Source organism: Tupaia chinensis, unplaced genomic scaffold, assembly GCF_000334495.1.
Source record: "Tupaia chinensis unplaced genomic scaffold, TupChi_1.0 Scaffold000198_1, whole genome shotgun sequence".
In the NCBI taxonomy this organism is placed as follows: domain Eukaryota; kingdom Metazoa; phylum Chordata; class Mammalia; order Scandentia; family Tupaiidae; genus Tupaia; species Tupaia belangeri.
In genome coordinates this window covers 1,681,624-1,704,726 of record NW_006159673.1, presented here as the reverse complement: position 1 = coordinate 1,704,726, position 23,103 = coordinate 1,681,624, and positions in this window count along the sequence as shown.

Genomic DNA, 23,103 nt, shown 5'->3' with positions numbered 1-23,103 from the left:
GAGAGACAGCACCCCAACAGGGTCCTGATGCTGCAGTCACAGCACACGCATGCCGGGTATGCCTGCGCATGTACCACATGGCCCCAGCCAGCCTCGGCTAACGGCACACGCATGCCAGGCATGCCCATGTGACTACGCCACAGGGCGGTCTCCGAGTCAGGGCAGGCAGACTGTCAGACAGGTGGCGGGGTAGGGGTGGGAGCGAGAGGTGAGGCACTGCCCATGGGAGGCCCAAGGTGCCCTTTTGCGGTTCTGTGGTCGGAAACAGCTCTACCCACCATGGCAACAGTGGACATTCTAGGCAGGAGCGGCCATTCGCAGAATGTGGCTCGACCCTCGGGAGCAACAACTCCCGGATTAGATGGTGACCAGGAACTTCCCAGCGTGCGAGGCCTGGCCCGACCCTGGTTTGTCTCTGCAGCCTGCCCCACACCCTTCTCCCATTCAGGCAGCTGCAAACACCCCTGCCCGAGGCCATGCAGGTAATGCAGGGTGTGGGGTGACCTGTCCCTGCGCAATGACAGGGGCTGCCGCTGAGCTCCACCCTGCCTGTGTGACATGGGGCATTCTTCAAAGACCTTTCCCCACCTGGCCTCACCGAATGACCTGGCGTTTCAAGAAAAGTCTAAAAGCCAGATTTATAAGAACAATCTGTTGATTTAAAAAATTTTTTTTCAGTTCAATTTAAAAAAGAAAATGATGGGGCCAGCAGGTGGTGTGGTTAAGGTGCTGGACTCCCACATGGCCAGCCACAGTTCAAGTCCTGGACCCTTGAAGGTCACACCGGGTGAGTGTGCATACATGCCCCAAATCCCAAGAGGAGACGGAGGAGAAGGGGTGCGGAGTCGTCATTGCCCAGGGGGAAATCTCTCACCTTGCCCCTCTCTCTGCCTCTCTCCAGTGAGTGCAAATGCCCTATGGCAAAAACTTAAAATTAAAAGGAAAAAAAGGAAAATGAACAGGAAGGCCTGGGTGGGGAGGGCTCGTGTCTGCCGCGTCTGGCCCGGGAGGCACCAGCCGGCTTCCCCGACTATGGAGGGACGCCTGTGCCCCACTCGGCATTTTCCTGGACAATTTTGGAAGGTGTCTTTTTGCTTGCTATTTTAACTGCTCTGTGTATATCACTGCGTCGTTCACAATACAGCCACTCCTCACTGAATGACCTACCCGCGCAATGATCTTTGGGACTTATGGCCAGTTCTCGGGGGCGCGGGGGTGTTCCCTTTCCCAGTCTGCGTGAGTCGGGAACCCCTTTCTCGACCTCCCTGTCATTCCCGCAGTTGGCTAGAACGCACTATGTGAAGTGTCCCCAGACGTGAAGTGTCACGCACACCACGTATTCTGTTTATGCGTCTGTGCGCACCGAGCACCGCGGTGGCATTAGGTAGACAGCCATGGCCATGCCGACCCGCGCTGTGTGCTGTGGCCTGGCTGGCTGCTTTCTGGCACTGACCTCACACACGTGCTCCCTGTGGGCAGAACCACATCACTCTAGGGCAGTGTCGAGGCCGGTCACTGTGAACGCACACCCCACTGCTCCACGCCACCACGGGACAGTCACCTGTAACGCCTTGCTTATCGCCCACGGGCTGAATGACCTCACTGTAGGACGAGCTGGCCGGTAAGTGAGGAGCCCCCATGCCGAATTCCGTCAGCGGTGGTGCTGGAGGGGAGGACGGCGTGGCAGGCCCTCCTCCTGCCTCTCAGCAGACCCCAGGCCCCGGGCACCTGTGTCTGCCCCGTCACCAAAACGAGTAACGCCCCTCACGGGATGGCTGTGAGGGCTTTAGAAGACGGCCGCGGAATAAAAACATGCAATAAATACTGGTCCCGCTCCTTCTAGGAGACAGATGTGGGGCTCTGGAGACCCACGTGCACTATAAACTGACAAGCTGAGAGATTACGCTGTTTCACTAACAGTTTCTTCACTTTTCAGAAGCGTGCCCAGAAGGGGCTTCTTGGGTGTGCAGGGAACACAATGTTCTCCGCGAAGTTGTAGTTCTATGGGCTTTTTGTTCGTTTGTTTTTTAATAGAGTTTGTTATAGGGCAGATGCGCTCGCCAGAGACAGGGAAAGTGAGAAATCAAGGGGGTGGCCATGCCACTATCCCTCCTCCTCCATCCTCCTCTTGGGGTTTTGGGCACACACACACACACTTGCCCGGCATGACTTTTTGGCTTCCAAGCTGCCAGGCCCAAGACGCGATCTGTGTGGTCGGCCCTGTGAGGTCCAGCCGCCCTGCCCTCCACACCTGCCGTCCCCTGAACTTCTGGCTCACCCAGCACTGTGGCTGGCATTGCTGGGAGCCCGACAGCACTCGGCCTGCTCAATAGCAAAGGCCCCTCGCTGTCCTTCAAGGCCTCGACCGAAGGGGCGGAGGAGCTGGCACGTTTCTCCAGGAGCTGCCCAGCGGCCCTGTCACAAACACTGCCCCAGGGCACGGCTGCTCACGAGCCTCCCTCCTGTCCTGGCGTCCCTGCTGTGCCCCCTCGACTGGCTCTAAGATGGCAGTGCCGCACCACAGAGCAGGTGACAGGGCACCCAGGATTGAGACCGCACACGCCATGGCCGGACCTCCTTGGGACCCTCAGGAACAAAGCGGCCCATGTCATGGGCTCTGTCCTTCCCCAGTGACACCACAGGAAACACCTGGGGGCAGCAGGAAACTAGCGGAATTATACATTTCTGCCGGATCCTCAAAAATAAGTCGGAGAGGAAAGTGAAATGGCCTCGTTCTTCTCGGGGAAAACAAACACGGAGCGACCTGGCGGGAACCACTTCCTCCCCGCCGAGCGCACCCCACCGACAACCACGGCAGGCAGGGGTGGGCCTGGGCCGCTCGCCCCTGCCGCAGCAGGGGGGCGTCCTGCTGCCTGCGGGGCTGGCAATGTCCCCCCCTGCCGCAGCAGGGGGTCGTCCTGATGCCTGCGAGGCTGTCAATGAGGGTGCATCTCCGAGCTGGGGCTCTCTTCTGCAGGAGGGAGGGCTGGGGAAGCTGAGGTCACTTCCTCGGGAGAGGTGGAGTCCCCATCCTGCCAGAAACCGGGGCCTGTGATCTGCCCGCACACACCACCTGGTCCCGGGAGCCGCCCAGAGCTAGGAAGAGCATGGCCGACAGGCCCGTCTGGCAGGACCTGGCCAGCCCAGCAGGACTGGAGGTAGCTACCAGGAAGCACGCAGCCTGCCCCGACCAGGCGGCTCACGTCCTGGCCCTCTGTCTTCCCGACTCAGCGCTGTGTCCATGCAGAGCCCCTACATCCCCGGCCGCCCCCTCGTCCCCTTTCATTGTGGGCTGAGCCCTCGTGACCATTTCTCCTGTCCATCCTCACCTCCGCGGCCCGGTCTTCCTCCAGTGAAGTCGGAGCGTGCCCTCACATGGCTTCGGTGTAGCATGGGGACAGCCCCGCGTGAACAAAGGGCCCCGCGTCTCCTGGCTGGAAGGCGACGCCTTTTCAGCAATGAGGCCCTCACCGTGGGAACCAGGGCTGGCTGCCTGGTGCCGCGCCTCGCGTCCAGCCCTCACGGCCCTCTTCCTCCTTCCATATGGTCGCCAACTGCAGACGGTGGGATTGGAGCCCCGAACCACAGAACGACTTGCTGCGGTGACGACGGTCCAGTGGAGCCTGACCCCACCATGGCAGTCCAGCCGCAGCCTCCCGCCCTCCACCGTGGGCCTCTGCAGCCCTCTGAGCAGGTGCTTGTTTTCCAGCCTCTGCCTCACACACCTTGATCCTAGTGCCTCCACCTGGACAGTCTTCTGCATTCAAGACCTGCTCCTTGCTGCTTCCTCCAGGAAGCTTTCATGGACTTCTTCCTGGGGTTATGTCATGACAACCCCACACAAACTTGTCCCTAGTACTTTCTTTGCCAATTGAACTGTCTGTCCCTCTCACCTAACCGTGACCCCCTGAAAGTCGAGGCCACATCCATTACCCTGGAGTATCCCTAGCAGAGTGGCCAGCACACACTAAGTGTGCAATAAATATCTGTTGGTTTAAAGGCATGTTAGGGGCCAGCAGGACACATGGTGGTTAAAAGCACTGGACTCCCATATGGTTGACCATAGTTCAAATCCCGAACCTGGAAGCTTGCCTTCTTGCTTTCTCTCTCTCTCTCTGGTCAAATTAAAACAGTAATAATTATAAGAATAGTTGAACTTAAATAAAATAATTCTTTTAAGAAATAAAGGCATTTTAAGCAGCCATTGGATAAAGACAGGTGCGTGCTTCTGGGTCCAGTCTCGGTCCCCATCCATCGAACGCCTAACCACCACCCAGCCCGTATTCTTCATTTCTGACAGCCTGAGTTTGAGTATTTCAGACTCTCCATTCTGACCCTAACATGGACCTGGGGTTGGGGGCTATTGCTTTTCTTTCTTTCTTTCTTTCTTTTTTTCCAAAATTTGCTATGGGTGGTGGTGGTGGTGGTGGTGGTGGTAGGGACCAGTAGTTAGCATAATGGCTATGTCGCTGAACTCCCATGTAGCCGACTGTGATTCAAGTCCCGAACCAGGTGGCTTAAAACTGACGCCGGGTGCATGTGTGTGTGTGCCCAAGATCCCGAGAGGACAATGGAGGAGAAGGGATTGCACCATGGCCATCCCCCTTGGGGGGGATGATTTATTGCTTTCTGTCTCTCTGTCTCTCTCTGTCTGGCCGCACCCTAAGGCAAAAACCCCCCAAAAAAAAAAAAAATTGCTATAGGGTGTGCTCACTGGGTGGGGCGGGTGGAGATAAAGCATCCCCAGGAGGATGGCCATGCCATCATCCCTTCCCCTCTATTTCCTGCCGGAGATTTTTAACATACGCACACACACTTGGCGTGTTTTTCAAGCTACTGGGCCCAGATTCAAACCCGGCAGTCAGCCAGGTGGGCTGCAGCCGCCTTAACCTCCACGCTGCGGCTGGCTCAGGGACTCTAGTCTAAAGAAGACTTCGTGGGAGCAAAGGCGGCCAGGATGGAAGCTTGCTAAGGGACATCGCACCTGTTTGCGAGCGTGAAATCGGTAAACACCAGAAAGTGACGAAAGGAGATAAACTCCCACAGCAGGTGGAGCAATCGCCAACCCAAAGTTCTTGTCCGGGACACACGTGACGTGACAGTCAACAGTAAAACGCGAAGTAACGCTAAGGCATCGTTGCAGTTACGGGATCGGCGAGACACGCCGTAATGACACCACCAGCACCGTCAGGATTATGGGAAGGTGTCCCTCACCGACCGCCGTGGGCCTTCCACGTTGACTAAGTCTGCAGTCTGGGACCGTGGAACGGGAGCTCGAAAACGCTGTGTTCTGCTTTAGAATACACTCGGGGAAATGAAGCAGAACGCAGTTTACCCAGGACGGCCTGCGGCAGTGCTGGCCGGCAGAGGCGAGGCGTTGGAAGCCAGCCGCGTGCTCGTACAAAGCCGCTGGACTAGCCGCAGAGCAGAGGTCGGGGGACACTGAGGCCAGCACGCGGCACTTCGCCGTGGGGTGTGGGTAACGCGACGCGGCTTCGCCCACAGCGACGGGTCACCTGGAAACGGGCGACTACAGATGGCGAGGGCGGGAAGAGGGGCCCGAAAGGAAACGCTCACTGCCCAGAGCTGTCGCAGCTGTCGGCTCGCTCAGCTCAGGGCTGGGAGATGCCCATCGGAGCCGTCTGTCCCAGGAGGAGAGGCCTGCTTCAGTCCCACGGCCCGGCCCGGCCGGTCTGTCCCCAGGCCTCCCGCTGAAAACACACTCGAGGATTTGGCCCTGGGGAGGGTTCACCTTTAAAGGGGCCCGGTTCCATTCCAGCGTGAAGCCTGCCCAGGCCAGATGTAAGGGACAGCAGCCTCATGGAGCGAGGGGGCGGGGAGGGGGGAAGCGGGAGCCAGAGAGCGGCCTTCTCCCACCAGCCGGGCGACAGGCTGGCAACGGTGTGGGTGAGAGGGCACGCCTGGACCCACCCCAAGTATGGGCTGAAGCCAGGGAGGAGTACTCAGGACTGTCAGGGTGGGCAGTGGGTGTGGGTGGTACTGCTGCGACACTCCCCTGACCTCACGGATCTGTGTGCCGGAGCCCACAGGACCTCATCAACCTGGGAGGTGTGACAACGCTGCGTCCTCCACAGGGAAATGGAAAGAGGCCATGGGAGGAGAGCCGGGCGGGACGTAGCACCCTGGTTCCCGAGACAGGAGTAACAGAGGAGCCTGGCCCGGGGTGACAGCGGGCTGGGCTTACAGGCTCCGGGGGACCTGGTGTCACAAGCCACTGGCTCCCAGCTGTGACTGGGAGGGGCAACCCTTCCTTTCTCACCCACAGCTGGTCACCAGGCTCCAGGCTGGGGATGTTTTAAAGTGCTGAACTGTGCCCCCAAAGTTCAGTGTCGAAGCCCCAGTCCCCAGCACCTCAGCACGTAGGCGCGTTTGGAGAAGGTTTTTGCAGCAATGAGCTACAATGAGGCCATGGGTGGCCCTGCTCGCATGTGCTTGGTGTCCTGTGTGAAGAGGAGGTCGGAACATGGGCATGCACAGAGGGACGACCAGGTGGCACACAGAGAGGGGGCATAGAGCAGCCGGGGACTCAGGAGGAGCCAACCCTGCCACCGCTTGACCTCGACTTCCAGCCCCGGGGTGCTGAGCCTGGCCTGTGGCCACGCTGGGGGTTGCCCTGCCCTGCCCGTTGGTGGGTGCTCGGTCCTGGCCCAAGGGCAGGGAGGGCGGCTCCTACCCCCTCCTGCTCACCATCTCCTGCGGGCTGCACATGGCACCCTCAGCTGGCTGGAGCCCGGCCTGCCCTGCTCGGTGCCAATGGTAGTCTGCGTCTGCACTCCCGGCTGTGTTGGCGCCCAAGAAGCCCTGGAGCTCCGGCACTCCATGTGGCTGTGGCTCAGCAGCCTGGCCAGGCAGGGTGGACAGCGTCCTTCCGGGGTGGAGAGCAAACCATGCCTCAGACCCAGGCCTCCCAGGGGGTCCATCCAGACACTGCAGTCAGAGGTCCTGCCCGCCCCTCCTGGGCCTTCAGTGCACCTGTGCCTCTGAGCGCGGGGTCTGTGCCCGCCCCCCTGGCCGCTCCGGAACAGCTGTTCCAGCTTGAAAGGGAGGCCCCAAGAACGGGAGGAGACAGGCCCAGGAGGAGGACGCCCAGCTTCACCCGCCACCACCACGCGCTCTGGGCCACCTGCTTCTCTTGCAGTGACCAAGTCACTGCCCGCAAGACAGCGGGGTGGCGGCAGCCCCCCTCTACGCTCTGCAAAGCCAGACGCCGGGTATGCGATCTCGCGGAGCCAGCCCAGTAAGCCTGGCAGGGACGGGCTGCCATCCTGGTGAGGCCCCCGGATCTCCTGCCAGTGCTTCGAGACTTGGCAGCCAGAGAGGGGCAGATCTGGCCTAGCACCTGAGGCGGCACTGATTCTGGCTGGATCTCAACGCCCCTTGTTCTCCTTCAGCACACGCTGCCACACGCGCGGCCGTGCACACGACCCCATAGGCGCCCTGGAGGCACACGGGGGGAGCTGCTCTTGTCAGGTCACAGAGGCCCGACCCCAGGTCTGTCTGCCTGCGAGTGTCACAGCACACCTGGGGGACCTTCTAGCACACAGGCCCTTCCCTGAGTCGTCAGCTGGGCCCTAGGAGAAGTCCTTGTTCCAGAGAGGGAAGGGCCCTGCCCTCAGAACCCTGTTCCCTGGTCTCCGTCCAGAAGACTGAGCCTCCTCAGGTCGCCCTGGCAGGTCCCTGCCATCCACTTTTGGAGCCGTGGCCAGGGCAAACCTTCCCAAAGGAGGCCTCTGTGTGTGCCCCCCAAGAATAATGCGAGCGGCGGCACCAACAGGGGCTTTCCAGAGCTCTGAGCCCCGTAATCTCCTCGGCCGCACGATGAATTCCCAACGGAAGCTGGGAGTGAGCCTGTTGTACCACGCACAGCCACGGTCAGCCCGGCGGCTCTCCCTCCTGACGAGACCGCACCCCTCAGCGCCCCGGGGGAGCCCCATCCAGAAAACCCCACCCAGACCAAGTCCCTGGGGGGCTCTCGAGGTCTTGCGTGGAGTACCAATTAAGCCCAGGTGTGTGCACACTTCTGTTCTTCTAGCTAGAACTGTTTTTTTTTAAAGGAATTATTTTATCTAACTTTATTTACTTATTTTAATTTGACCAGAGAGAGAGAGAGAGAGAGAGAGAGGGAAAGTCTCTAGGTCTGGGTCTTGAACCATAGTCGGCCATGTGGGAGTCCAGCACCTTGACCACCACACCACCTGCCGGCCCCAATTTGCTACTGGGCACGTGTGCTCACCAGAGGGAGAGAGGGAGACACAGAGGGGCTGGAGGGGTAAGAAAGCATCTTCCAGAGGGGATGGGCACACCAGTCCCTCTTCTCCCCTTCTCCTCTCCGGGGTTCTGAGCACACACGCACATGTACCCAGCACATTTTATCAAGCCGCCGGATACGGGATTCGACCTGCACCCTCGACCATGTGGAATCCAGCTGCTTTAACCACCATGCCATTGCTGGCCCCCAGCTACAACCAGTCATCCCCTTCTGTCCTTCCAGTCTGAGCTCAGGGTCACCTCCTCTGGGACGCCTTCTCTCCCCCCAGGCTGACCCACTGGCTAGGCAGGGGACCCAGCTCACCTCGCAGTCTGTCCTGAGCACAGTCTCCTAGGACACGTGGCCTGGTGCTGCAGCCTGTCCCCTTCTGACTCCCTTGTTAGACTGCAAGCTCCCGGGGCAGGCTCTGAGATTTCCCTATCCCCCTGTGTCCAGAGTACCCGGCCTAGAACCTGACCCCGCAGGTGAAACATTAAACACTGAGCAAGTGCGTGCTCCTCCCTGGCCCAGAGCTCCTGTGTTCCTGACCACGAGGGCTCCCCAGAGCCAGCCCCACACTCGGGGGTTCTGCCTCGGGACCAGGGGCATGGTTCCCGGTATGCGCATACTCACTGCCCCGTCATTGGTGTGTAATTTCCCCAGCTGCAGCTGCTCCTGCAGGAAGTACCAGATAGTTGCTTCATTTCCCAGAGTGTCCACACCCCTTCCTGCCTGCTCTGCCTCCCTGCTGGTGGAAGGGGAAGCGCAAGGCCTGTAGGACTGCAGCAAAGGAGAGGGCTCCCTGCAAACGAGGCTGGGGCCACTCTCAGCCCCACTCCCATCTGGCATCTCACGAGCCTGCACCGCTCACCAGGTACAGGGCCTGTGTGGAGGGCTGGCAGGCCGAGGTCAACGTGCAAGGCTCACTGCAAGTCATAAAAGCACTCTCATCCTTTGACCCAGTAATTCCACTCCTGGGAATTGTTTCCAAAGAAATAATTCAAAGGAAGAAGGATGCATTGCTATTCATAGCTGTGTTATTTATAAGGAGAAAGTGGAAGCAAATGCCATGTCCCAGAATAGAAAGATGATGAAATGAATTATGGTATATTCGTATAATAGAATATCACGGAGACATTTAGGATGAAATATGGCTGTGCACACAGGAGACTGTCCTGGAAATGACTTCAAGGAAAAGGCTGCACACACCGATTCTAGTCAGGTGAGGGTTACGCGTGCGTGAAAATAGCGCACACTACATCGGAAGTAGAAATGTCTTTTTCTCTCGATTTCTTTCAGGATAAAGAGGGATAAAGATCAAAAGGAAGCAAGACAGAGAAAACAGCTGCATTAGGAAAATGAATTTTTAGCTTTACCTTCATTTTTTAAAGAGATTTTTGCTATAGGACATGTTCACTCACCGGAGAGACAGAGAGACAGAAAGCGAGACATCACTCCCCAGGGGAAACGGCTACCCTGCAATCCTGTCTCCTCCATTCTCCTCTTGGGATTTTGGACACGCGCATACATGTGCCCAGCCTGTGTTTCAAGTTGCCAAGTCCGGACTCAAACCACAGTTGGCCACGCGTGAGACCAGCGACAGAACCTTAAATTGTTTATGGATTAGCTTAATAATAAATTAATACAGGGACCAGCAGTTAGTGTAATGGCTATGTTGCTGAACTCCCATGTAGTCAACCGCGGTTCAAGTCCCGGATGCGGTGGCTTAAACTCACGCCGGGTGCGTGTGCGTGCGTGCCCATGATCCCGAGAGGAGAATGGAGGAGAAGGGATTGCAGTGTGACCATCCCATTCTCGCTTTCTGTCTCTATGTCTCTCTCTGTCTTTCTGGTAAGCGCACACGTCCTATAGAAAAAAAAAAAACCTCTCCAAAAAATAATAAAAAAATAAAAATAATAATAACAAATGAATACAGATGGCCCTGTTACGACAGTTCGACTTGGAATTTTTTGGCTTTCTGATGGAGAAAACAATACGCATCAGGGGAACCGTAGCCCGGTGTCCGGATGGCCATTCTGCTTTCCTCGCTCGGCGCGGTGCAGGGTAAGTCACGAGAGATCCAACACCATCCTCCACGGCGGGCGGGTCCGAGTGTGCCGGGGAGGCCAACGGACGTGCCCGCGCCCCCCAGGGGACGAGGCTGGGCGAGGCTGTTCTGCAGGCTGCGTGTGTGACGTGCGCGTTCCCTTATGACACTTGGAACCTCCGACGGGCTTCTCAGGACGTAACCCATCCTGATTCTAGAAGCATCTGTATTTTAAGACTAAGCGACTACAAACTGAGACAATCCCTGAACACAGAGCCACAGGCTTTTCTAGAAGGATGTCTTTTTGGTGATTGTGCCTTTATCATTGTTTTTTAAAATAATGACGAGAACACGCCCCAGCCAGGCCCTCCCACGGCCAGGCTGAGGGTTTGTAGTTATCTGACACAGAACCCGGAGTCCTGGGGGAGGTACCCAGTGGGACTGGTAACCCCAGCTTCTGCATTTTGGGGGCAAAGAGATAAAGCCTGACAGGGAGTCTTTTTTATTTTATTTTTTTCAGGAAGTGTTGGTGTATGATCAGCTTAAGCCCCAAACTGTTCCCTATCCCAGTCTTCCCAGTGTTCCTCAGGTAGGAGGGGTGTGCCCTGTGGGTCCGAGTTCCTGGCCAAGGCTCTCCCGTGGTCTGACCATGGACCACGACACTCAGGATGCCCCTCCAAGCTCCAGTTCGGAATTTTTTTGGGTAGGTTTTTGCAATAGGGCCACGTTCAATGGGACAGAGAGAGAGAGAGAGCCAGTGAGAGGGACATGAGGAATCACCCCCAAGGGGGGAGGGTCACCTGCAATCCCTTTTCTTCCATTCTCCTCTCCTTGAGAAGATATTGGGCACCCACGCACGCACACCTGGTGTGATTTTCAAGCCGCTGGGTTCAGGACTTGAACTGTGGCCAGCCGTGTGGGTGAGTTCTTGCTGGGGCGCCCTGCCATTGTTGCAGCTGAACCTCGGCCTCTTCCATCCCCAGCGGCCAGCAAAAGTGCCCTGGGTTGGGTAAACGCAGGGGGAGGGGGCGGGGGCCTCTCACTCCCTCTGCACAGACTCAGGGCCCCTCCGCAGCTCCCTGGCAGGGGCCCCTTGTGAGGTGAGGAAGACCTGCCTGGCACAGGCCAGGTAAGCAGGGCCTCCATGGCGGCCGGGCTCCTCTCCACCCCCACTTCCTGCCTCCGTGTTCCCTCGCTCCTCCGGGGCCAGCCATGCACCGCCCCCTTCTCGTTCTCTGAAAGGCATTCAGTACATTGTATGAGTATATAGACATTAACATACAAGACTTGAAATTAAAAATGAAAACTGAGGGTCAGCAGGTGGAATGGTGGTTGAGGTACTGGACTCCCACATGGCCAACCGCTGTTTGAGTCCCAGACCTGGTGGCTTGCTTTCTCTCACTTTCCCTCTTTCTCTCACTGTCTCTGTCTCTCTTTGGTCAAATTTTTAAAAAGTGTTAATAAATAAAATTTACTAAATAATTCTTTTAAAAATTTTAAAAAAAAAGAAAAATGCTTCTCTCTTCTACGGTGAGAGCGAGTGAGACACACCCCCGCACACCCTCAGAGAAGGCACCCCAACAGCCATGGCCCACCCCACTTCTGCCAGCCCTGATCACAGGCATGTATATGCTGGGGTACGCGGGGAAGACTCGAGATTCGAGCCTGGCTTCTCACTACGTGGTCAGCCTCGGGAGCGCTGAGGTCTACCGAGCGTGCAGGACTACCATCGTAGGTCCCTGGGGCTACCGGGTTTCAGAACTTGCGGTTGCTGCAGGAGCGCGCTCTGGAAGGAAAGCGGATGGGCACATGCTGCTCCTGGCGCCAGACGGAGCCTCTTTGGTGCCGCAAGCCCTTTCCTACTTGGCGGGTTCAGCAAGGCCCCTGTGTCCTCCCCCTGCCGCTGGCGAGGGCACCAGTGCTTCCGCTCCTGTTGGTGACTGTCACTGACAGCCGGGAAGGGCTGGGACAGTTGGACTGCAGGGTGCTGCCGGGAGTCCTTCCCCACAGGACCTGCATTAACTGCTTTCTGAAGCCAGCCTGTGAGGCTGTGATGCAGGAGTCTGTCCTACCTGCCTGCCTCCCCAAGCCGGTAACACTCTGGATCTGAAACTCGGGGTCCTGGCCTCTCTCTGCCCTGCACCCCTCGGCCTGCCACAGACTCAGTAACCAGCCTAAGGGCACCTCGAGGGGCAGAGTGCTGGCATCCGACTACCATTTCCTGCAGATCCCACTGCACTCCCAGCTGCGCTCACAGGCTGGCTCTTGCTGTCTGCCCTGGGCAGAGGCCGGGCCGAGTGTGAGGCCGCTGAGGCTGCGGGAGAAAGAGAGGCCCGGTCACGAACCCGCATGGACGGAATGGCACTGGAGTCTTGCCCACAGACCAGAAGCACTTCCAAGTCAGAAGGGCTGTGGGTAACTCGGCACCACTGGCCTGGCCATCAGCAAGATGCTCCCCACACCGCAGGCGCCGTCCCGGCTACGGCCGAGCAGAAGGCACACGGGGACACGGCTGTCTAGACCACAGGCTGAGACGCCACCTGAGCAGCTGCACCAGGGGCTGACGGGCGTTCTTCCCTCCCGCGTTTCCCGGTAGACACGGGCAGGGCTGCTCCTGGCTGCTCCTTCAACCCTGCCTCCTCTCCGATCACTGAGCATGGAGGATGGGCAGCTGCCCTGGGAACTGAGTGAAGTCTGAGTGGAGCCCGAGTGGGGCCGGCAGCCGCTCTCCTGCTCAGCCTTCCTGACCTAGCGGGCGGGAGGTGGTCTGACCCAGACCCTGCTCAAAGACCACCGGCTCCGTGGTCTACCAAGATCCCATGCAACCAGCCTCTGGTGCTGGTCATCTGGGGTCGTGGGGGGTCGTACTTCCTGGCCCCCCGGGCATGGTAGAGTGGGGCCAGCTCTGACCGTCCCAGGAGAGCACTCTGTTCTTAGAACGTCCCCTCCTCTGCCAGGCAAGGAGGATGCTCCGAGTGGCAGCTGCTCCTCCAGCTTGGGTCGTCCCCTGCGTGGAGCAGAGCCCACGACCCTCCAGACATATGGCATGATGGAGGAACAAGCCTTGCTGTTCTCAGCCGCGAGCTGGGGCCCTGGGCTCTAGCACACACCTATCTTGCCATTCTGCAGCAGGACCTCTGCTCCCCGCCTCCGCCAGCCACTCGTGTTCTTTCACACTCATACCTTTCATCCGCACCCCTCCACCTGCGACAGCGTGGATCTCGAGGGCTAGTACCGTCTCATCAATGCTCGTCTGCTGGCTGCTCGGTCCACTTTTTTTTTTTCCTTTTTTAAAAGAGAGATTCTTGCCATAAGGCACATGAACTCCCCAGAGAGAGAGAGAGAGAGAGAGAGAGAAAGAGAGAAGTCACCCCCCAGGGGATGGCCACTCAGCAATCCCTTCTCCTCCACTCTTCCCTCAGGATTTGGGCATGCATGCACACGTGCCCAGAGTGAGTTTCAAGCCGTCAGGTCCAGAACCTGAACTGTGGTCCGTCCAGTGGGAGCCCAGTGCCTTAGCCACTACGCCACCCTCTGGCCCCTCTTGGTACATCTGTCCAGGAAAGGCCTGGCTAGACGGATGAACACAGAATCTCGCGTGGGATCCCTGGAACGCACCTGTACCATCTTGCTGAGCCCTGTCTGTTGTGAAGGCAGTGCCGACCCTCGGTAACCTCAGCTCTCGGCCTGCTGACACCACGGCTATCTCACCAGGAGGGCCAGGCCAGGTAGGCCCTCGGAGCCCTACGGAAGTGCTCCCCGGACCCTGGAGGACGCCCTTCCCTGAGCAGAGAGTGGCAGCTGTGACGCCGTGAGGTGGGTGTGGAGGATGCAGCAGGGACTTGGGCTTCCCGAGAGGCAGGGCATGAATGACAAGGCAGGTCCAAGTGACCGGCCACCCGTGGTGATTCGCAGCCAGGGGACGGTAACCACAATGCAGTCCAGCAATTCTCAAGGGTTTGCCCTGCCAATCTCTAAGTCCTCTGGCCCTGCATGGACAGTAGCTGCCTGCCAGAGGGGCGAATGGTGGCCCCCAGAAGATACGGCCACTTCTGAATCCCTAGAACCCGTGAGCCATACCCTGTTTAGAAACTGTGCAGATGCAGCGGAGGACTTCAAGACAGGAGGCTTCCCTGGGTGATCAGCGTGGGCCCAACCCTGACAGCACACATCCGGTAAGACTCACAGAGACCGGAGTGATGTCACCGGAAATCAAAGACACCACAACCTCCAGGGCTGCAGGAGAGCTGGCGGGGTTCTCCCAGAGCCTCTGCAGGGAACGAGGCCTGGGCAACACCTCGATTTTAGACATCCGGCCTCCCGAACTGCGAGAGACCCAATCTCTGCTGTTCCGAGCCCCCCGACTGGTACTCATGCGGGTAGCCCCAGGAGCCCACACCTGTCAACCCATCTGCCACACTGGCCTTTCAGCCTCCCATTCAAGTGCCCTGAGGAAAACGCGAGTTTGCAGTTGCTGCTGTCCTCCTTCTGGGAACGCACACACACAGGTGGTTATGAGGGGTAGGCCAAGGGCACCCTGAGAGACACCTCGAGGGGGTGGTGGGAGGCCGGGAGGAGAGCTGCACCTGGCAGGGCCGGGGTCCCCTCTGCTGGCACTTGTCGTTAAAACAATGACAACAGGGGCCAGCAGGTGGTGTGGTGTTTAAGGCATTGGAATCCCATATGACCAACAATGGTTCGAGTCCCAGACCTGGTGGCTTGCTTTCTCACTTTCTCTCTCTCTTTCTCTCTGGTGAGTGCAAATTAAAAAAAAAATCACCATCGTAACTTAAAAACTAAATAAATATCTTTAAAAACAAACAAACAAACAAAAACCCAATGACATTAAAACTGGCCTCCCCACCATGGAAAGTGGTGCTTGGTGGGAAAACCCAGAAAGCAGAGTGCCCCCGTGTGGAGGGCCTGGAGCCCAGAGGAGGCAGTGCCTAGCCGGCGGGCAGGGAGGGACGGGGAAAACCACAGCGACCCACGGTGCCCTGCAGGAGCAGAGTTGGTTCCGACTTGCCACCAACGACTTTCAGTGCGTCCGTCGGTAACCCACTCACGTTGAGTCCTCATCTGTAAATCAGCAACAGGAGAAATTGCTAAGGTTCCTGCTCACTCTCAAAGTGCTAACGCCCTAAAAGCGAATTTTAAAAATAACCCACAACTTCCTTTTTTGCCCTAGGTAGGGGCACTCGCTTCTTGCTAGTTTCACCAGAGCCTCAGCTGGGCCTTTCGGAAGCGGTTTAGGTGTTAGAAGAGGGTTAGGGTAACCTGTGGCGGCCTCGCCCTGGACTCCACCACGGGCTGGCCGGAGCTCAGGGACCGGCTGGAGCTGGGGGGCCTACCCACAGGGACCACGTGTCTCCTAGGAGCCTGCACAGGCATTGCGGGAAGCCAGAGTTTCTCCAGAGCAAGAGACAGGAGGCCCAAGTGTGGGCCTTCTTGGAAGTCACCTTCCAGACCTTGGTGAGTTACTTAAACATCTCGATGTCTCGGCATCTCATCTAGAAGAGAGATGTGCTAGGACTTCATAAGAATTAAAACAGGTAGATTTAGGGGCCAGCAGGTGGGGAGGTAGTGAAAGAGCTGCGTTCCCACTTGGACAACTATGGTTCAAGTCCTGGACCCGGAAGCTTGAAAATCATGCCAGGATTGTGTGCATGCCCAAAATACCAGGAGGACGGAGGAGAAGACGCTGTGGCGTGGCCATCCCCAGTGGGTTCTCATTTTCTCTCTCACAGTCTCTCTCTCTGTCTCTGTCCTCTCTGGAAAGTGCACACACCCTATGGCAAAATCCTTTAAAACAAGGCACACGTAAGCGAACCGTCTGGGAGTGCCAGTGGCATGCAGCAAACGGCAGCGGTCACTGAAGCACGCTTCTGTCCCTCCCACGTGGACATGGGTGCGCTGCTCAAAAGCGGATTCCCCACATCGGTCAGGTGGATCTCAGATGTGTGGCAAGCCAGGGGCTGGAGGCCTGGGGATGCAGCTGGGAGCTGAGAGGGTGGGTGCAGCCCCCAAGAAGGGTGGGAGAGGTGAGCACCCCGCCCGATGCTGGGAGTGAGCTGTGGGGTGGTGCCTCTCACGTGCTTTGTGAGCTAGAAACTGACTCTGGGCTATGCCACGGCAGCCGAGCTTGGCTTCTCGCCTGCCGTGTGCGGGGCGGCCTGTCTGTGCCCCTCGGACACCTGGCTCAGCCCAGCTCCTCAGAACCAAGGAGAGACACAGGCCTTCAGAGCATGCAGGCCACAGCGGGCCGCCGGTGCAGCCGAGCGGGAGTGGAGACAGCATGTGTGGGTGCCCGTGTGTACGTGTGCTTTATCTCCAGAGGTCTCTGCCAGAGAAGGTAAGAGGGCCTTGGGGTGGTGTTGGGTGAGCCCAAACTAAAGAATTCCCTGGGGCCTGGAGTCTCTTTCCAATGAGCTCCTCAGCAGGCCTGGGGCACAGGGCCAGGGCAGGCTCAGCCTTAAACTGAAGTCCTCGCCTGTGTGCGCCCAGGCTGCCCAGAGCGGGGACTCCACCTTCTCTGTCCTCATCGGGGACCGACTCGACTCCCACATGCGGTAGAGCTCTTCAGGATACTTCTACTTTCTTTGATTCGCAGAGGGCCTGTGTTTTTCAAGCCGCCGGGTTCAGCACTCAACTGCAGGGTTGGCCATGTGGGATTCAGCCATCTTAACCACCACACCACCTGCTGGCCCCACCAGGGTACTTCTATTTATTTATTTTTTTGGGAGAGGTTTTAGCATTAGGGTGCATGCACTCGCCGGAGGCAGAGAGACAGAAAGATAGAAATCCCCTCCTGGGGGGGATGGCCACGCTGCAATCCCTTCTCTTCCATCTTCCTCTTGGGATTTTGGGCACACATGCACACATGCCCTGCAAGTTTTAAGCCACGAGGTCCAGGACTTGAACCATGGTCAGCCACATGGGAGTCCAGTGCCTTAACCACTATGCCACCTGCTGGCCCCATCAGGATACTTTTCAATCACGTGCACATATCTCGTTTCCCCTAAATAGAAGAGAGCGGCTTTCAGGGCTTGCTCTGCACCTGCGGCTTCCCCCGACTCACACCCTGTCCCTCTCCACGAGCAGCTGCCCAGGGCCTCTCACTGTGCTCCTTCCTTGCAGCGTGGCTCTGCTCTCCGCATCCTCTCTGGTGGGCATGCTCTTCCCCATTTCCTCCTCTCCACTAACTCCTACTCATGCCCGAGACCCAGGCCGGAGACCAGCTGTGGCAGGAAGCCTCCTGGGGCCCGGGCTGTGTGACGCTTCCCCTCCAGCCCTGTTTGCCTGGCTTTCCTCCTGAGGAAGTTCTGCAAGGCCGGCAAGGTGACACACTTGCATCTCCAGACCCATGTATCAGCCAGGCAGTGAGAGCGAGTGCACCCGGTGAACCGTTAGGACTGGTCACAGAAGACCAGCCTGGAAGAGGTGTGACCACTGCCCCGAGGCCAGGAGGATGGGGCCATACGGTGCAAGGAGGTTCAAAACAGAAGTCTGGCGTCATCTGTGATGCAGGGGCTTAATTTCTTGGTGGGGGGAAGTCACCCCTAATGTCCCTGAGAGCTTCCAGTGGGGGGCTCCTAGTCCCATGTATTAAGGACGGGCTCTCATGGCATCTCCAAGGGGCTCTGACAGGTTGGGGCCTGCACGTCCACGTTGCCTCTCCCAGGAGCCAGGGAGCTGGGAGCTTGGAGTTGCAGCAACCAGAGCCCTTCCCCTGGGGTAGGATTCGATCCCTCCACATACATGACTGTGCAGGGCAAGCTCATGGGCTGCTTCTGAGGTTCTCAGGAGACAGTTACTCAGGAAGCCTCGAGGGAGCAGACAGCATGCTCACTGCCTGAAGACCAAGGGACGGGCACATCCTCTGTGGTCTGGCTCTAGGAGGTGACTCCACAGGGTCCCGGCCATCTCACCGACCGTGCTAAGTCCCTGTGCTGTGTCAGCGGCTTCACTGTCCCTCTTTTCCGCAGAGAGGAAAATGCCTATGTAACTCCCTGAGGGCGAACACAAGGTGCGGACACTGCTTTTGCCACGAGACCTTGCTAACCTGAGGCCTTTCCTCTGTTGTTGTCTGAGCTGCTCCCCAGTGAGAGAAAAACTGTAAGCTGCTGGCTCCTTACAGGCCAGGGAGCCCGAATCCTCTGTACCCCTCCCCCGTCTCAGCAGCCCCTTTACCACGGGAGGGCAGGGCAGGGCAGGGGGAGGTCGCCCTAGCCCACCCAGAGCTGTGCGACCCCTGTCTTCCATGAGTGAGCTAGGCTGCCCGGCTGGGCCTGCAGACCTAAAGGCAGGAGGGGCAGAGCTGCCTTCAGGGTTCTCCGGAGCCAAATGCTTTCTCCGAGGCTCTGATAAGATTACTGGCCCGGAGCAGCCAGCGCTCAGATTTCCCACGGAACGAATGGGACTGGAGCTCAGGGCTGGCTGGGCTGCTGTGAGGAGCCTCGCTGGGGGGCAGGCGGAAACCTGACTCCTCCGGGAATGTACTCGCCCCTCCTGTGGCTGGGCCGGCTGGGCGGCACTCTCACCCCGACATTCCCCCTGTCGCCATTGCTGTCATCTTAAAGGGAAGGCATCTGCATGTGGAGGTTGGGCCACAGAGGCCCGAGGGGCATTCGGGCACACCCGGGCTCCACCAGCCGGGGCTCCACCAGTCGGGACTCCACCAGTCGGGGCTCCACCAGCCGAACTCCAGCCCCTGGAGGCCATGCAATCCCTGATTACCACCCATCTGCTCCAGCCAGCAGTCAACTCAGGCTCAGGTGTACGGGTGTGTCCGAACCAGCCCGGGTTGCATTTCTCCCAGAGCTTCACAGCGGAATCTCAAAATGGTCTTTTTTAGGGCTTGGATTCTCGCTGAATGATTCTCCCCTGTCTCCTAGCCCCACAATGTACGTGTGCTCCCGGGAGAGAGACAGGTAGAGAAAGTGAGAAGGCACCTCCCAGGGGTGCCGGTGGCCACGCTACAGTCCCCTCTCCTCCATTCTCAGCTCTGGATTTGGGGCATGCATGCACACATGCCCGGCGTGTGTTTCTCAAGCGGCCGGGTCCAGGACTCAAACTGTGCAGTTGGCGGTAAGGAAACAGCCACCTCAACCACCACACCACCAGCTGGCCTGCTTTACAAAGTTTTTAAAATGTGGGACCAGGGGCCTGCAGGTGGCATGGTGGTTAAGGGCGCTGGACTCCCACATAGTCAACCATGGTTCGAGTCCCAGACCTGGCGGCTTGCTTTCTCACTTTCTCTCTCTCTCTCTCTCTCTCTGGTCAAATAAAAATAAAAATATGGTTAAATAAAATAATTATTTTTAAAAAAAGTGGGACCAGCAGGTGGCATGGTGGTTAAGACACTGGATTCCGACATGGTCAACGCGGTTCAAGTCCCAGATCTGGCAGCTTGCTTTCTCACTCCCTCCTCCCCCAGTCTTTCTCTGGTGAGTGCATGTGTCCTGTAGCAAATTAAATAATAATAATAATAAATAAAATTAAATAATTATTTTTTAAAATGTGGTAGAAAATGTTTAATAAAATAAAAACATGCAGATGAAAAAGTTGATTGCAAACACACACATTATACATACCGGAATTATGTATGTGGTTAAGTATAAAACGTGTTCATATACACACATAACAAAGTTGTGTGTGTTGTACACTAATGACACAGATCACCTTGTTAGTAACATGACAGTCTGTGAAGATGAAAAATGTGACAGCCCTCTAGGTTTTTTTAAGAGTGATTTTTGCTATAGGGAGAGACAGAGAGAGACAGCGAGAAATCGCCCCCCAGGAGGGATGGCCAAACTGCAGTCCCTTCTCCTCTATTCTTCTCTTAGGATTTTGGGAGCATACCCACACACACCCCATATGAGTTTTAAGCCACTGGGTCTAGGACTTGAACCACGGTCGACCACGTGGGAGCCCAGTGATGTAACCATTCTGCCATCTATTGGTCCCTAGCCCTATAGCTTTTAAATAACGTTTAGCACACAGGCTGAGTATGTAGTCAATGCTCGGTAATGTTGAATACATGGATGAATGACAAGTAATATCTGAGAGGACTCAGGACCTGCTGTTGCCGCAGAGAAAGGGATTCACGTGTCGCCATTTAAGTTGAAAATGCGCGCTTGCGCAATGACAATAAAGTTGGATTTTCACAAGCCAAGTGCTTCGTTTGCGCAGCTAACTAAAAGCACATGGGTGTGGGGAGGCAAGTTTAAATTCATTTGTCTACTGTTTAGCTGAACAAACGAAAGGCATAGTGAAAATTTAACTTTTTTCTTCCTTCCTTTCTTTCTTTTTCTTTTTTTTAGGTTTTTGCTATAGGGTACATGTGCTCGCCAGAGAGAGGAGAAGCGAGCGATCACCCCTCCTCCTCGGGGAAGAGCTACACCACAATCTCTTCTCCATTCTTCTCTTGAGATCTTGGGCACACATGAGCCCGGCATGATTTTCAAGTTGCCGGGCATGGGACTTGAACTGTAGTGGGCCATGTGGGAGTCCAGCACCCCAACCACCACACCATCTACCGGCCTCAGAAAATTAAACTTATTTTTTTTTGGAGAGGTTTTTTTTTTTTTTTTTTTTTTTTTTTGCTATAGGTCATGTGCACTCGCTAGAAAGCCAGAGAGACAGAGAGACAGAGAGACAGAAAGCGAGAAATCACCCCCCTGGGGGGACGGCCACACCACAATCCCTTCTCCTCCATTATCCTCTCGGGATTCTGGGCACACACGCACGTGTGCCTGGCATGAGTTTGAACCATCAGATCTGGGACTCGAACCGTGGTCAACTCCACGGGAGTCCAGCAACATAGCCATTACGTCATCTGCTGATCCTGAAAATTAAACTTTTTTCAAGCACCCTCAGGTTGTTTGGCTGTGTCTACAATTTATTTATTTAGAGAAAATGACTCACTTATTTAGGTTGTCAGAGGACACATGTGCTCACTAGAGAGAGAGGAAGAAAGACCCCTCCAATGAGGTGTGTTCCGTCACAACCCCTTCTCCGTTTATGCATCCTGTCGGGATTCAGGCATGCTCGCGCGCGCGTGCGCACACATACACACACACGCCTGGAGTGTCGGCGCCAGACACAAACCGTGGTCCACCATGTGGAATGCAGCTCCCTTCCCTTTAGGCTCTAGGATTGACTTTACGATGTACATTTAAGCTACTCAGACTATTTAAGTGTGATGACCGAAGTCACCAGCTCTTTCTGTACACTTTGCCTCTGTCCTCTGGAGTCCTACCCAGAATAACTGGACCTATTGTCTCTACTATCAATAGAAAAGAATCGGATCAGCACTGTAAGAGGGCTATATTTCTCCGACCTCTTATGATGGACACTTATGCCAAGATCCAGGCCAACGTATCTAAATCCTGCTTTAAAAAATCTACATCTTCAACAATCAATTCATTCAACAGGATTTTATAGGGTGGCCCTCAGGCCTTGCATAGGCAAGACCTGGCCTCACCCTAAAGCAGCGCTCCAGGGAGGGAGCTGGGCAGGCCACTGGGGGCTCTCCTAGCAGTTTGAATGGGTGCTCTGAAGTGCTGGAGAGTCCCCAGGGAGGCTGGGTAGGCATCAGGGGTGGAGACATTTGAGTTTGGACTGAGAGGGGAAGGAGTTCCCTAGCCTCGTTCATTCATTGAGCTAACTTTCATTGAGGAATTATACGATTATGTGCGAGAAGCTGCGCAAATCTCAGGAGACCTACAGACCGACTGCAAGCTCGCAGGGTCGTGCAAGCTGGTCCTGCCATTCTTCCTGGCACCCCGGGAGCCCAGGCGCAGACATGATTTTCCTCTTCCTTGCATACAGCCTGTGCTGTTTCACCGTGGCTCTCACGACAGTCAGAATGTACCTGAGTTCTTCAAGCAGCTCTCTGAACTGGCTCCTCTCCTTCCCACCCCACTGCACCCAGGGCCATCTCCCGCCGCCTCTGAGCGCCACTGGCCATGCAGCGGAATCCAGGCCACACACAGTCCAGCCCTCTGGGGCTGCGGACGGCCATGCTGCAATAAGAGAGAGGCACCCCTTCCCTGTGAGAAGGAAAAGTAGCCCCTTCCTCCAGGGGTTTGGATTTGAGCTCCCACCACCCAACTAGCCAGCACCCACAATATCCATGGCCCATGGCTCTCTCTTACCACGTTCACCCATCCCACCCCTCACCCTCGCTTCTCCACATTTCTCTCCAGCCACCTGGCCAACGCCCTGCACGTCCCCTGCACCCTCCTCCTCTTCTCCACCTCCTTTGTCTCGGGCTTCTTCGGCATCTCCTCTACTCTGAGCTCCGTGGAATCAGGGCTGTGGCAGCCACTCAAACGGCACTCACACATTCGAACAACGCGCACGGCAGGATATGCCAAGTCTCGCTTCCTCTATTGGGTTGTGAACTTCTTTTGTAATTGCCAGGGGGTGTGTGCACTCACTAGAGAGAGAGACAGAGACGCAGAGAAAGTACTCCCACTTGGACATGGTCAAGCCACAACCCTTCAGCGCCATTCTCCACCCTGCCTTGTACTCACACGTGCCCAGTGCCCTTCACGTCACCAGGGCTGGGTCTTGAACCGAACAGTTGGCCACATGGGATCTGGCTTTTGTAACCATAGGCTTTGGAGCTAGCCCTGAACTCTTTTTTTTTTTTTTTACTTTTTAATTGCCAGAGGGTGTGTGTAGTCATTAAAGAGAGGGAGAGAGAGAGAGAGAGGGAGGGAGGGAGAGAAAACACGCCCCATGGGGCATGGCCATGCCACAATCCCTTCTCCTCCACCTC